Raw genomic sequence first — 14,488 nt, forward strand, 5'->3', positions numbered from 1 at the left:
CTCTTACTCTTGCATATGCTCCCCTTGTTTACCTGACACCTGTTCAAATAAGTGGATGTGCGCATTTCCTTTGGTTTTCTAACCTTCATGAATTGTCCCGCTGGCACTGACCTTGGTACGGTTAATTTGTGAAAAACATGACCGGATAGTGTGGACATTTGGTAATGGTGATTTAGTCATGTTTTAAGGAGCTATTAGAATCTGGGACAGGACCTTTTTGGGGACTTTACCTGGTTTGTGTTTTCCTGTAAAAATAGGTCCTAGATGGATGGGTAGATAATAGGCTAGGCAAAGGCTGTTTCTTTAAATAAGGTGTTTCCTATTACAACAATGAGCATACGTGTTCTATCGTGTCAAGGACTATGCTCAAGATAAAGTTGGCGCTGGTAAAGGGGGGGAAAAAGTAGTGAGTTTACAAAATGCACCAAGGTTTTTCTGCTCTGACTGTCTTGACACCTTGTCCTTTAATCCTGTGAAAAGTTTTAGTAACTTTAGTAGAATTTCCCTCGACGTGTGAGGTGCTACTGAAGGTGTTTTTGCTCAGGTTTGTAAATGCCAGCCTGTTACAAAAACTGGACCCTGTGAAGGGAGGTCTTTGTTGCCCACTGAGACACAGTAGACAAGTCCTTAACACTTAACACGTTTATTAAAAAGCTCCACCACTAAGACCACAGGAAATAAAGGAATGCCAGGTCCTTTGATCGGCTCAACCAGGATCATAAAGTGACGGGGACCTGACCTGCGGCCACAATGGTTACCCTCCACCGGAAGCTTCCTGGCTGCACCTGTTTTAGCACTGTTACCATTGCTCAGTCCAGACAGGTTTTATGATGATCCAACCTCACACGATATCAGTGGTTTCTTCATATGATAAATCTGATAGCCTAATATGGGCTTTGTAAATGTTACTGTTTCTCCAGACATGCACTACCGTTCAAAAGTTTGGGGTCGCTTAGAAATTTCCTTGTTTGTGAAGAAAAGCAAAGAAAATTGTCTATTAAAATAACATGAAATAGATCAGAAATACAGTGTAGACATTGTTAATGTTGTACATTTCTATTGTAGCTGGAAATGGTGGAATTAATTTTAATGGAATATCTACATAGGCGTACAGAGGCCCATTATCAGCAATCACTCCTGTGTTCCAATGACACGTTGTAAGCTAATCCTAGTTTATCATTTTAAAAGGCTAATTGATCATTAGAAAACCCTTTTGCAATTATGTTAGCACAGCTGAAAACTGTTCTGATTTTAAAGAAGCAATAAAACTGTCCTTTAGACTAGTTGAGTATCTGCAGCATCAGCATTTGTGGGTTTGATTTACAGGCTCAAAATGGCCAGAAACAAATAACTTTCTTCTGAAACTCGTCAGTCTATTCTTGTTCTGAGAAATGAAGGCTATTCCATGTGAGAAATTGCCAAGAAACTGAAGATCTCGTACAACGCTGTGTACTACTCCCTTCACAGAACAGCGCAAAGTGGCTCTAAGCAGAATAGAAAGAGTAGCGGGAGAACCCGGTGCACAACTGAGCAAGAGGACAAGTACATTAGTGTCTAGTTTGACAAACCGACGCCTCACAAGTCCTCAACTGGCAGCTTCATGAAATAGTACCCGCAAAACACCAGTCTCAACGTCAACAGCGAAGAGGCGACTCTGGGATGCTGGCCTTCTAGGCAGAGTTGCAAAGAAAAAGCCATATCTTAGACTGGCCAATGAAAAGATTACGATGGGCAAAAGAACCAATCTAAATTTGAGGTGCTCGGATCACAAAGAACATTCGTGAGACGCAGAAAAAATAAAAAGATGCTGAGGAGTACTTGACGCCATCTATCAAGCATGGTGGAGGCATTGTGACGGTCTGGGGGTGCGTTGGTGGTAGTAAAGTGGGAGATTTGTACAGGGTAAAAGGGATCTTGAAGTAAGGCTATCACTCCATTTTGTAACGCCATGCTGTACCTTGTGGACGGCGCTTAATTGGAGCCAATTTCCTCCTACGACAGGACAATGACCCAAAGCACAGCTCCAAACTATGCAATAACTATTTAGGGAAGAAGTCGTCACCTGGTATTCTAGCTGTGCTGGCCACTCCATTATAGTCACCGGTTCTCAAACCTACCCGTGCTTCTACACCTGCATTGCTTGCTGTTTGGGGTTTTAGGCTGGGTTTCTGTACAGCACTTTGAGATATCAGCTGATGTACGAAGGGCTATATAAATAAATTTGATTTGATTTTGATTATTGAGCTGTTGTGGGAGCAGCTTTGACCGTATGGTACATAAGTACCCATCAAGTCAATCCAACTTGTGGGAGGTGCTTCAGGAAGCATGGGGTGAAATCTCTTCAGATTACTTCAACAAATTGACAACTAGAATGCCAAAGGCCTGCAAGGCTGTAATTGCTGCAACTGGAGGATTTTTTGACGAAAGCAAAGTTTGAACACAATCATTATTAATTGTTATTTCAATTTAAAATCCTTATTTATAACCCTGTCAACTTCTTGACTATATTTCCTATTAATTTTGCAACTTCCGGGTTAAGCGAGCAGGTGTTAAGAAGCACGGCTTGGCGGGTCATGTTTTGGAGGACGCATGACCCGACCTTCGCCTCTCCCGAGCCCATTGGGGAGTTGCAGGGAGAAGATGGTGATCACGAGATTGGGTATAAAAAGGGGGTAAAAATGACCCACAAAAAACAAATAAATTACCATATGCAGCAAGAGTCTACTGCACTGGTTGAGCGTCAGTCGCACACAAAGACTTTCCCTGTAAACTAGAATGCTCGTGACCAAAAACTTGAACGGTTGTGTATGATAATCCAACCTCCATGATATCAGTGACTTGAAGGGCTCCATAACTGGTGCTGACCATTCTAATCGGCTAGAGGTGAATCTATGCCCTTGCTCCTTCCATTATGCCCTGATGTATTGAGACTCATCTGCCATTTACTCCATGATGTGAACTGTGGTTATATAAGTAGCAGGTGTACGACTGTCTACCCTATACCTTTTAATGGTTTGCCTTTGTTTCTGTGCCTGGTGTATTGGTTTGTGTGTAAGCTGCATGCAGTAAGCTGTTTTGTCACTGGAGAAAGTGTCATCAGGTGGCGTGTGTGTTGGTTTGACTATCACTGTGGACAACAGATGGCTCTGTCTGATTTTAAGCGGGCATTCTAGTTTACAGGGAAAGTCTTTGTGTGCGACTGACGCTCAACCAGTGCAGTAGACTCTTGCTGCATATGGTAATTTATTTGTTTTTTGTGGGTCATTTTTACCCCCTTTTTATACCCAATCTCGTGATCACCATCTTCTCCCTGCAACTACCCAATGGGCTCGGGAGAGGCGAAGGTCGGGTCATGCGTCCTCCAAAACATGACCCGCCAAGCCGTGCTACTTAACACCTGCTCGCTTAACCCGGAAGCCAGCTTGCAAGCGCCCAGCCCGCTAGAAGGAATCATTTGAGCGAGAGGAGTCAAGTTAAGCCCACCCCCCCCGGCCAAACTGTCCCCTAACCCGGACGATGCTTGGCCAATTGTGCGCCGCCCTACGGGACTCCCGGTCACGGCCGGTTGTGACACAGCCTGGGAACGAACCCCAGGCCTTATTGACGCCGCAACACTGCGATGCAGTGCCGAAGACCGCTGCGACACTTTAGAGGCATGGCAATATTTTGTATTAATCAAACCTTGGTTTAGATCATGGAAAAGCAGCACTTACTGCTGCAGATCAGAGGGAATCATTTGGGATTAGATGGATTACAGATTTGCAACTGAATGGGTGACAATGAATTTGCAGCAACCAGATACCTGACTCTGTCAAACCTGCCGTTCTGTTTCAGACAAAAATCACACTGACATTCTTCAAAGAGAAAATCAATGATGAGTGAACTCCTTAGTCGGGTAGCAATTACAGCTAGGTGATAGGTGAGCTAAATAAACTAGATTGATTTGTCACTGGCTTGGTCTCCTGAAAATCCTCCTGTATTTATATAACTTACTGAGTTGTCGACATGTTTATGCACACAAACTAGGCTACATGTCCTGTATTTTAAGAATCAAATCAAAATCAAATCAAATTTATTTATATAGCCCTTCGTACATGAGCTGATATCTCAAAGTGCTGTACAGAAACCCAGCCTAAAACCCCAAACAGCAAGCAATGCAGGTGTAGAAGCACGGTGGCTAGGAAAAACTCCCTAGAAAGGCCAAAACCTAGGAAGAAACCTAGAGAGGAACCAGGCTATGTGGGGTGGCCAGTCCTCTTCTGGCTGTGCCGGGTGGAGATTATAACAGAACATGGCCAAGATGTTCAAATGTTCATAAATGACCAGCATGGTCGAATAATAATAATAAGGCAGAACAGTTGAAAACTGGAGCAGCAGCACAGTCAGGTGGAAGTTGAAACTGGAGCAGCAGCATGGCCAGGTGGACTGGGGACAGCAAGGAGTCATCATGTCAGGTAGTCATCATGGTCAGGTAGTCCTGGAACAGCAGCATGGCCAGGTGGACTGGGGACAGGGCATCAGGTCCTGGAGCTCAGGTCCTAGGGCTCAGGTCCTCCGAGAGAAAGAAAGAAAGAGAGAAGGAGAGAATTAGAGAACGCACACTTAGATTCACACAGGACACCGAATAGGACAGGAGAAGTACTCCAGATATAACAAACTGACCCCAGCCCCCCGACACATAAACTACTGCAGCATAAATACTGGAGGCTGAGACAGGAGGGGTCAGGAAGACAGGAAGAATCAGCATCAGAAATTTCATTGCGTGTTAAAGTAAATGATGTTCAGACTTATTCAATGTTTACTGTATTTCAAGTGATTTAACAGTAAACAGCACATTCTTCAGCACAACAATAACTCTTCAAATGTTTGTCACAAGCTCTTAACCAACAATGCCGTTAAAAGAAATAGTTAAAATATTTCCGAAATAAAAAATCTAAAAGTAACACGAAAATTACATAACAATAACGAGGCTATATACAGGGCAAGCCAGGCTATATACAGATACTATATAGAGTATCTTGTACTCTATGTGTAGAGGGGTACAGGTTAGTCGAGGTAATTTGTACATGTAGATAGGGGTAAAGTGACTATGCATAGATAACAAGAAGCGAGTAGCAGCAGTGTAAAAACAAAGGGAGGTCAATGTAAATAGTCCGGGTGGCCGTTTTGATTAGATGTTCAGCAGTCTTATGGCTTTGGGGTAGAAGCTGTTAATGTGGGCCTGTTCGGCCCTCCTTTTCCTGTAGTCCACGATCAGCTCCTTCGTCTTGCTAGACTTAGTGGCTAGACTTGGGAGCAGCATGCACTTGGAGATCTGATATAGCTGATATTGGCTTGGAGGTCTATATTATCATTAGGCTATATCATTGTAACACCATGTGAAATCACTGGCATGCAAACATGGATCTGTTTCTCCCTCCTGGTCATTTCACTTCAACATGATGACTTTCAGTGATCAGCCTGTGACTTCATTATGTTATCGCCTTCTTCCTGCAGCTGGCTGTCACCACCCTCCACTTTGCTTTATACATCTGTACAGTGGTCAGAGATCTATTCTCACTGGATGAGGTAGAACATTGATTTGTTCCAGTTTCTTTGAATGATGCTGCGGTGATGTCAACAAGGGATTGTTGGGGCTTATGGGGCCAAGAACAAGGTCGCTAGGCCACAAAACACTTTCACAGTCATGCATTTTAACCAATTGGTTTAGTGGCACAAGGTGCATTGTCACAGTAATGCCTCAGTCACTAGTCACTACCTTGTAATTGTTCACTGCCCTGGTCCTCCTTTTGGCCCATTGGTCACAAAGTGATCACAGTAATCACATGATGCAAATTGTACATATTTGAAAAATGTTCTTCTCAAAAAGACTCAATTAATCAGGCTGAGAAGGCAATAGGCTCGTATTGAAACTTGAGTTCAGTTATTGCCAACTCTGTCATGACTGTTGCAATCCAGCTATACAGTTGCAGGGCTTTAAAAAAGGGCTCCATGTTCTGAGCCTCTTGGCCGGTTGCTAAGTCAAAATGGTTTTGGAGTTTGCAGATGTTTTTCTTAGAGCAGGTAATATGCTAGCACGAGGCTACGCACTGCAGCCAGCTGCTGGGGGCTGCCCACAACCCTCACTGCAACGGGGACCTGTAATTATGAGCAGGCAAGTGCAGACGTATGCGTCGGAACTGTGATCCAACCAGGAATCACTAGTGCCTTTCATGTGGTCCAGATCCTTATCGAGAGAGTCCCATTTACACCCACAACCCCTTTCTGAAACAACCCATGATCCCACCATTAGCCCTCATTCTTCCACTCTATGCAGGGAAGGTACTAGGCTTGGCTGGTTCCTTGGATATGATGATTGGTAGTTTGAATTGTAGCTAATTTAGTAGGCCTAATCTTTTTTAGAAATCCCTGATTTTAGTTTCAATATGCCATGCTCAAATTAGATGTGCCTTGTGATAGGCCTAATTAAAGGGTTGTCTTAAAAAAGCCTCTTGTCGTTTAGTCATACTCTACTTGATTTGTTGTGGTCCTTTTTCTGACGGATCCAAAATGGCTTATTTAGTCCATTCAAACTGCATTATGAATCATATGGGGCCTTGGGTAACAGTTTTATGAATTTTGAATGTTCTGTGTATGTTTTCAGTTTCAAGATGGATGCAAGAGTTATGTGAGGGGTAAAAATGTATGGAGGGACTGACTGCAGAGCAGGCCTGCTGTGTTCTCGCTGTCCTGTACATGAGTCTTATAGTCTGCTCTCCACAAGTAGAGGACCTCCACAAGTAGAGGACCTTTGCTACCCACCAACAGTGATGTGTGGGGGAATATTCAGAGTATTATTTGAGTACTAAGCTTGTTTTCTTCCTAGAGGTTGCTAAATTAAGACACATTTAAATATAGCATTGCCCCCCCGTCACCACCAGGGCTTGTCAACCCGCAGCACTCTCCCCCCTCTTATGTTCCAGTGCTATAATGGGCGCCCAGGCATGTCACGCCTGTTTACCAGCCCCGTGCTGTGCTCTCTTCCATGTCTGGGATGGTGGAGTTGGGTGGGTGTGTGTGTCTGTACATGCGTGGTGTGTTCCCAGACAATCATCTCTTACCTTACCTACATTGCTACCTGCCCTGCACTCCACGATCAATGGGATGTGTCACAGATACGGTCCTGGAACTGTCTTCACCTTAGCTGGCTGTCATGAAGCATTACCTACTGACCAACAGTCTCTGACAACCTTCGCTCTAGATATGCTATGTTGTTGAGCTGACTAGATTATAATTAGGTTTATTGTGTAATTTACTCAATCGGTCTTGGTCAAATAGAAGTCATATCTGCTGAATCCTTTCTCTTAATCAACTCTTATCTAAAATAATTTCTTATTTTTAGATTGTGGTAGGCCCATTACTGATCAGAAATTCTTAAACATCAATAATAGGAATGTACAAACATTTTATCCCATACTAATGCTAAAAATATCGTAATGGGAGTCGACTCTTAACTGATATTGTTAGTGGTAGTAATTAGATTAGTCCTATTATGGTTGGGGGGGGTATATTTAGAGGCAGGATATTATTGCAGAAAAGCAGTTATGTGAGTGCGCCCACTCAAAGTTTGGGGTCACTTACATATGTCCTTTGTTTTCCATGAAAACATACATGAAATTAGTTGCAAAACGAATAGGAAATATTGTCAAGATGTTGACAAGGTTATAAATAATGATTACATTTTTATTACAGTCTCCTTCAAACTTTGCTTTTGTCAAAGAATCCTCCAGTTGCAGCCTTGCAGACCTTTGACATTCTAGTTGTCAATTTGTTGAGGTAATCTGAAAAGATTTCACCCCATGCTTCTTGAAGCACCTCCCACAAATTGGATTGGCTTGATGGGTACTTATGTACCATACGGTCAAGCTGCTCCCACAACAGCTCAATAGGGTTGAGATCCGGTGACTGTGCTGGCCACTTCATTATAGACCAAATTACAGCTGACTGCTTCTTCCCTAAATAGTTATTGCATAGTTTGGAGCTGTGCTTTGGGTCATTGTCATGTCGTAGGAGGAAATTGGCTCCAATTAAGCGCCGTCCACAAGGTACAGCATGGCGTTGCAAAATGGAGTGATAGCCTTACTTCAAGATCCCTTTTACCCTGTACAAATCTCCCACTTTACTACCACCAACACTCCCCCAGACCTTCACATTGCCTCCACCATGCTTGATAGATGGCGTCAAGTACTCCTCAGCAGCATTTTTATTTTTTCTGCGTCTCACGAATCTTCTTTGATCCGATTTGGTTCTTTTGCCCATCTTAATATTTTCATTGGCCAGTCTGAGATATGGCTTTTTCTTTGCAACTCTGCCTAGAAGGCCAGCATCCCAGAGTCGCCTCTTCGCTGTTGACGTTGAGACTGGTGTTTTGCGGGTACTATTTCATGAAGCTGCCAGTTGAGGACTTGTGAGGTGTCGGTTTGTCAAACAAGACACTAATGTACTTGTCCTCTTGCTCAGTTGTGCACTGGGTTCTCCCGCTACTCTTTCTATTCTGGTTAGAGCCCGTTTGCTCTGTTCTGTGAAGGGAGTAGTACACAGCGTTGTACGAGATCTTCAGTTTCTTGGCAATTTCTCACATGGAATAGCCTTCATTTCTCAGAACAAGAATAGACTGACGAGTTTCAGAAGAAAGTTATTTGTTTCTGGCCATTTTGAGCCTGTAATCGAACCCACAAATGATTTAATTTTTTATTTTACCTTTATTTAACCAGGTAGGCTAGTTGAGAACAAGTTCTCATTTACAACTGCGACCTGGCCAAGATCAAAGCAAAGCAGTTCGACACATACAGCTGCACATGGAATAAACAAAACATAGTCAATAATACAGTAGAAAGTCTATATACAGTGTGCAAATAAGGGAGTTAAGGCAATAAATAGGCCATAGTGGTGAAATAATTACAATATAGCAATTAAACACTGGAGTGATAGATGTGCAGAAGATTAATGTGCAAGTAGAGATACTGGGATGCAAAGGAGCTAGATAAATACAGTATGGGGATGAGGTAGTTGGATGGGCTATTTACAGAAGGGCCATGTACAGGTGCAGTGATTTGTGAGCTGGTCTTTAAAGTTAGTGAGGGAGATATGTCTCCAGCTTCAGTGATTATTATAAATTTTTTGGGGCAGTTTGTCCCAGTCATTGGCAGAAGAGAACTGGAAGGAAAGGTGGCCAATGGAGGAATTGGCTTTGGGGGTGACCAGTGAAATATACCTGCTGGAGCACGTGCTACGGGTGGGTGCTGCTATGGTGACCAGTGAGTTGAGACAAGGCGGGGCTTTATTTGTCAGAACTTATAAGTCAGAACCGTCCATAATAGTGATGCTGGGTGGGTGGGCAGGTACAGGCAGTGATCGGTTGAAGAGCATGCATTTAGTTTAATTGCATTTAAGAGCAGTTGGAGGCTGGTGGTTTGTTAAGTGTCCAAAGAAGGGCCAGAAGTACACAATGGTGTTGTCTGCGTAGAGGTGGATCAAAGAATCACCAGCAGCAAGAGCGAAGACATTGAATTGAGAATTGAACCCTGTAGCACCCCCATAGAGACTGCCAGAGGTCCGGACAACATGCTCTCCGATTTGACACACTGAACTCTGTCTGAGAAGTAGTTGGTGAACCAGGCGAGGCAGTCATTTGCGAAACCAAGGCTGTTGAGTCTGCCGATAAGAATGTGGTGATTGACAGTTGAAAGCTTTGGCCAGGACGATGAAGACTGCTGCACAGTATTGTATCTTATATCGGTTTCTTTTAACATGAGTCTTCAATATTCCCAGGTAAGAAGTTTTAGGTTGTCGTTATTATCGGACTATTTCTCGCTACCATTTGTATTTCATTAACCTTTGACTATTGGATGTTCTTATAGGCACTTTAGTATTGCCAGTGTAACAGTATAGCTTCCGTCCCTCTCCTCGCTCGAACCAGGAACACAACGACAACAGCCACCCTCGAAGCAGCGTTACCCATGCAGAGCAAGGGGAATAACTACTCCAAGTCTCAGAGCGAGTGATGTCACCATTTGAAACGCTATTAGCGCACACCCTGCTAAATAGCTAGCCATTTCACATCAGTTACAACAGCCTAATCTTGGGAGTTGATAGGCTTGAAGTCATAAACAGCAGAGCTGCTGGCAAAACGCACAAAAGTGCTGTTTGAATGAATGCTTACGAGCCTGCTGCTGCCTACCACTGCTCAGTCAGTCTACTCTATCAAATCATAGACTTAGTTATAACATAACAGAGATATTAGCCTTAGGTCATTAATATGGTCGAATCTGGAAACTATCATCTCGAAAACAAGACGTTTATTCTTTCAGTGAAATACTGAACCGTTCCGTATTTTATCTAACTGGTGGCATGCATAAGTCTAAATATTCCTGTTACATTGCACAACCTTCAATGTTATGTCATAATTATGTAAAATTCTGGCAAATTAGGAGGCCCAAACTGTTGCATTTTCCTTTACTTTGCGTGCAATGAACGCAAGAGAAGTGACACAATTTCACCTGGTTAATATTGCCTGCTAACCTGGATTTTTTTTAAAGCTAAATATGCAGGTTTAAAAATATATACTTCTGTGTATTGATTTTAAGAAAGGCGTTGATGTTTATGGTTAGGTACACATTGGCGCAACGATATGCATCGCATCGTTTATATGCAACGCAGGACACGCTAGATAAACTAGTACGATCATCAACCATGTGTAGTTAACTAGTGATTGTGATTGATTTGTTTTTTACAAGATAAGTTTAATGCTAGCTAGCTACTTACCTTGGATTACTGCATTCGCGTAACAGGCAGGCTCCTCACAGAGTGCAATGTAAGGCAGGAGGTTAGAGCGTTGGACTAGTTAACTGTAAGGTTGCAAGATTGAATCCCCGAGCTGACAAGGTAAAAATCTGTCATTCTTCCCCTGAACGAGGCAGTTAACCCACCGTTCCTAGGCCGTCATTGAAAATAAGAATGTGTTCTTAACTGACTTGACTAGTTAAATAAAGGTGTAAAGACCAGACCAGACCTGAATACAACTATTAATGCTCCCCTCCTAGCATTCAAAAGCCCTAGACAGGTCGGATACAAGTATGTACAATTTTGCCCGACACACCCGGACGGGGATGCAGGACTACCTCAATAGGAAGTGTCCCATTGGTGGCGTGGCGGGGTTGTGGGTGGCGGGGTTGTGGGTGGCTGGTGCACTGATGCATTCATCCTGGCTGACGCCCTGGCGGACCAGCTGTCCCCAGACTCTCGTTACCCACAGAGTCCTCCGCTGCGTACCAGGGAACTCCAGTTGGGACTCGATCTGCTCTCCAAATATTGATTCATGCATTTGTTCTGAAACTGTCACTGAGCGGAGCTCCCTCTGGGAGGGACCAGGGTCCTCTCAGCGCCTTTTTGCCTCCTGCATGTGATCCCAAGGACTGTCTTTTAATATCTGTTTTGAAGGGCAACTGTTATAAAATGTGTATCCAACAGAGAGAGAATGTTAGGGTGTGTTGATGTCTGCATGTGTTATTGTGGTGTTGGACAAATTTATCTTGGGCATCCGAGGTTAGTGGTTTGCAGCAATTGACTACATTACAAATCACTGTGGTGACTATTCAAACCCAAATGGATTGGCATTTATATGGGTACGTTCCATGGACACCCCAGATGCCAAGGAGGGCAAAATGCTTTGCTGTTGAATCAAGCGGGAGGTGGCACACACTTCAACCTCTCTTGGTTCTTGTCTCCAGTACACTGGTATCACGTGTTTCTGTGTGTGAACATGTAACTTGATCCTGCTGCAGACTCCACTGTTGTGGCTGAGAAGCAGCGAGGCCACAGGGGTTCTATTTTAGCTCAGAGAAAGTCAGACTTCATTAAAGGCTATTTATATCGCTGACAAACAAAGTTGTGTGAATCCTGAAGGGGTCCATGATCACTGCTTTTAGCCCAGGGGGATGGTACCCTCTTTTGAGCAGATGGGCAGCTGAAGGACTTTCTCTGGATCAGGCCACAATACACACCCATTAATATCAAGAGGCCTTTACTGGCTATCTTGGCTATGCCCAAGATCATTTGTTTTTTAAAGTTGAGGTCTATGATTTATGAATAGAATGTTTCTATACAAATGTTTTCTTTGGAAGGTTCCCTTAAGAGAGGGTGACACTAGATTTTTAAAGAAAAGGATGCGCTTCAAAACAAAATCTCACTTATGTTTCAGAGATTTTCTTTGTAAAATAAGCCACTGCCAATACGCAGCTGCAGCTTCTGAGGGATCATATTATTACAAAATAATTACGTGCGTCACTATAAAATGCTGGTCTGTTTTATTTTTTTTATTTGGGTATGAGAAGCTCTATTTCAACTGGGATATATTCAAACCGAGCCAAACCCTCCCCTACCGCTAAAAAAGCGGTATGAAATGAATTCCGCACCACACATAGAAGTTTACCCAGAAAACAACATTCCTCTCATGCAAGCGTTTGACGTCAATGCCGGAACATTTATAGAACATGTAAACAGTGGCAGACTCTCAGGTCAGTGCTTAGCGATGACATTTCATCGTCTCAATGTTTATGCTTTCCATAATTTCCCCCCCTCTTTTCAAAAGGAAGGCTATCCCATGTGTCTAACAAATCAACCCTTCAGGGATTGTGTGCACCAGTGTGTGTTTGTGTAGGCTACTTCATTTGAATGGGACAGTGTTTGGAGTGTGCTGGAGTAGAGTGCCTTATGTTCAAGGCTCAACATTCTTTATGGTTCAGGTAAAACGGAGACGACAACAGGGAGCTGTTTGCTGTAGGAAAACTCAGAATGCTCCCAGAATTTTCCTTTCAAATTCTTTAGTCTGGGTGAAGGCCTGAATTTCATCTAGCCATATCCCCATCGCATGACTCTATCCGGGCAGCAGCAATCTGTAATCCACTCCAGGCCCATTATGTTCGAACACCCATGCATTGCTACATGGCGATCAACAGTTGCATACCAAAGGGAGAATCAAAGGAACAGGCAAGCTACTGGGTAAATGTTAGCTAACAAGCAAGCCATAGCAATAAGTGTCTTTTTGGGGGGCTTCCTCAGAAAAAAACTAGTTTCTTGTTTTCCCAGAGCAAGGAGCTACCCCTGCAGAAGGCCTGCCAAGGCTTTGGGGGTTCCTGAGGCACATAAATCACACAGGCTATTTACAACCTCCTCTCCTATTAGCATCAGGATGAGGCTCCGACCGCTATAAGACTATCACCCTGCCTGTGCTCTCTCTCTCTCTCTCTCCCTAGTCTTTTCCACTTTTTAATCTGGGCACCATTTCTGTCAACTGAACAGATCAGGCCAGCTTCTGTTTCGAGCCTCCTTCTCTTTCTCCGCTCTCTCTCTCTCTGCTGTGTGTGGCTAACAAGGAGAGGATGCAGAGCAGATTTGACAGGGCAACCTATCTCATGTTGCTTTGTGCTATTTCTGGAAAGCAATATTCATGCTGTTTTTCTGTGTGTTTTTTCCCCCCTGTGTCTTGCTTACTCTCGTCTTTCCAAAGTGTAGTTGGTGTAGCGTTGCTAAAGAAAAGAACCATGACGTAAGCTGCACCCTCTGTTTTGCAGACCTAAAAAAAGAGACTGTAAAGAAAGCTTGTAACAACTTGAATAATATATGGCTGCACTTCAGACTGTACGTTCCTAGCTGAGTGGAATGATCGATCAGTCGTCACGAGGAGGTGGCACATGCTTGACTATTGACACAGCCATGTGTTTGACTCATGGACAGAGAGGACGCAACAGTGATAAATATCGTGCTTAGCTATACTTATCCTAATAAAACTCTTAACAAGACCTGTACTTTTTGCAGAATTTTGGACTGTGTGCAGAGGTTGACCATTTTTGTCAAATACGCAGATTGTACTTCTATTCCAGCACACTGTGGGCCTAGCCATTGTCACCCCCGTTTTTATGGTGCGATAAGATTCGCAAATGTTTCCGTACTGTCTGAGAGCCTAATGAATGCACAGTTTGCAGTCCGCAGGGTGAGCATGGTGTTTAAAAAAATGAACCTTCAGGTCCCTCCCAGGGCCTCCCACCTTGCTAATGCCACTCCGCTGGCCACTGAGTCCTGTCTGAGAATAAAAACCATTGTACCGGCATGCACTGAGCTCTGTTCGGTGGCGATGGTTCTGCACCTCAGTTTCTGGATTAAAGAGTGAGTCTCTTGAGACAGTCACTGACTAGAATGAGGGCAGCCAAGGAGAGTTCCTCAGTCCTCTCCCCGACATGCTCTCCGTTCACCCATGATTCTCCCTCAATGTAGCGTACCATCTGGACCTCCTTTACCTTGGAAGCATGGGGAGATGGGCTAATCATAGCTGAAGGGGTGATGTTTAGTATCTTGGGCAGCTGGTCATTGCAGTACTAGCTTAATGAGTCCACAAAGGCAAGATCCCCCACAAGCTTATTACTCTGGTCCTGGCTGGCCTGTTAAATCCATT

At 43.7% G+C, this 14,488-nt stretch overlaps 1 protein-coding gene across 9 annotated transcripts in view; it reads left to right on the forward strand.

The window, feature by feature from the left end:
* Nucleotides 1-14,488, forward strand: part of LOC112226130 (histone deacetylase 5) — an 84,772-nt gene that overhangs the window by 31,207 nt on the left and 39,077 nt on the right. The gene's annotated exons all lie outside the window — the stretch shown is intronic.

The sequence above is a fragment of the Oncorhynchus tshawytscha genome, linkage group LG27, assembly GCF_018296145.1.
Source record: "Oncorhynchus tshawytscha isolate Ot180627B linkage group LG27, Otsh_v2.0, whole genome shotgun sequence".
NCBI classification, from domain to species: Eukaryota; Metazoa; Chordata; class Actinopteri; order Salmoniformes; family Salmonidae; genus Oncorhynchus; species Oncorhynchus tshawytscha.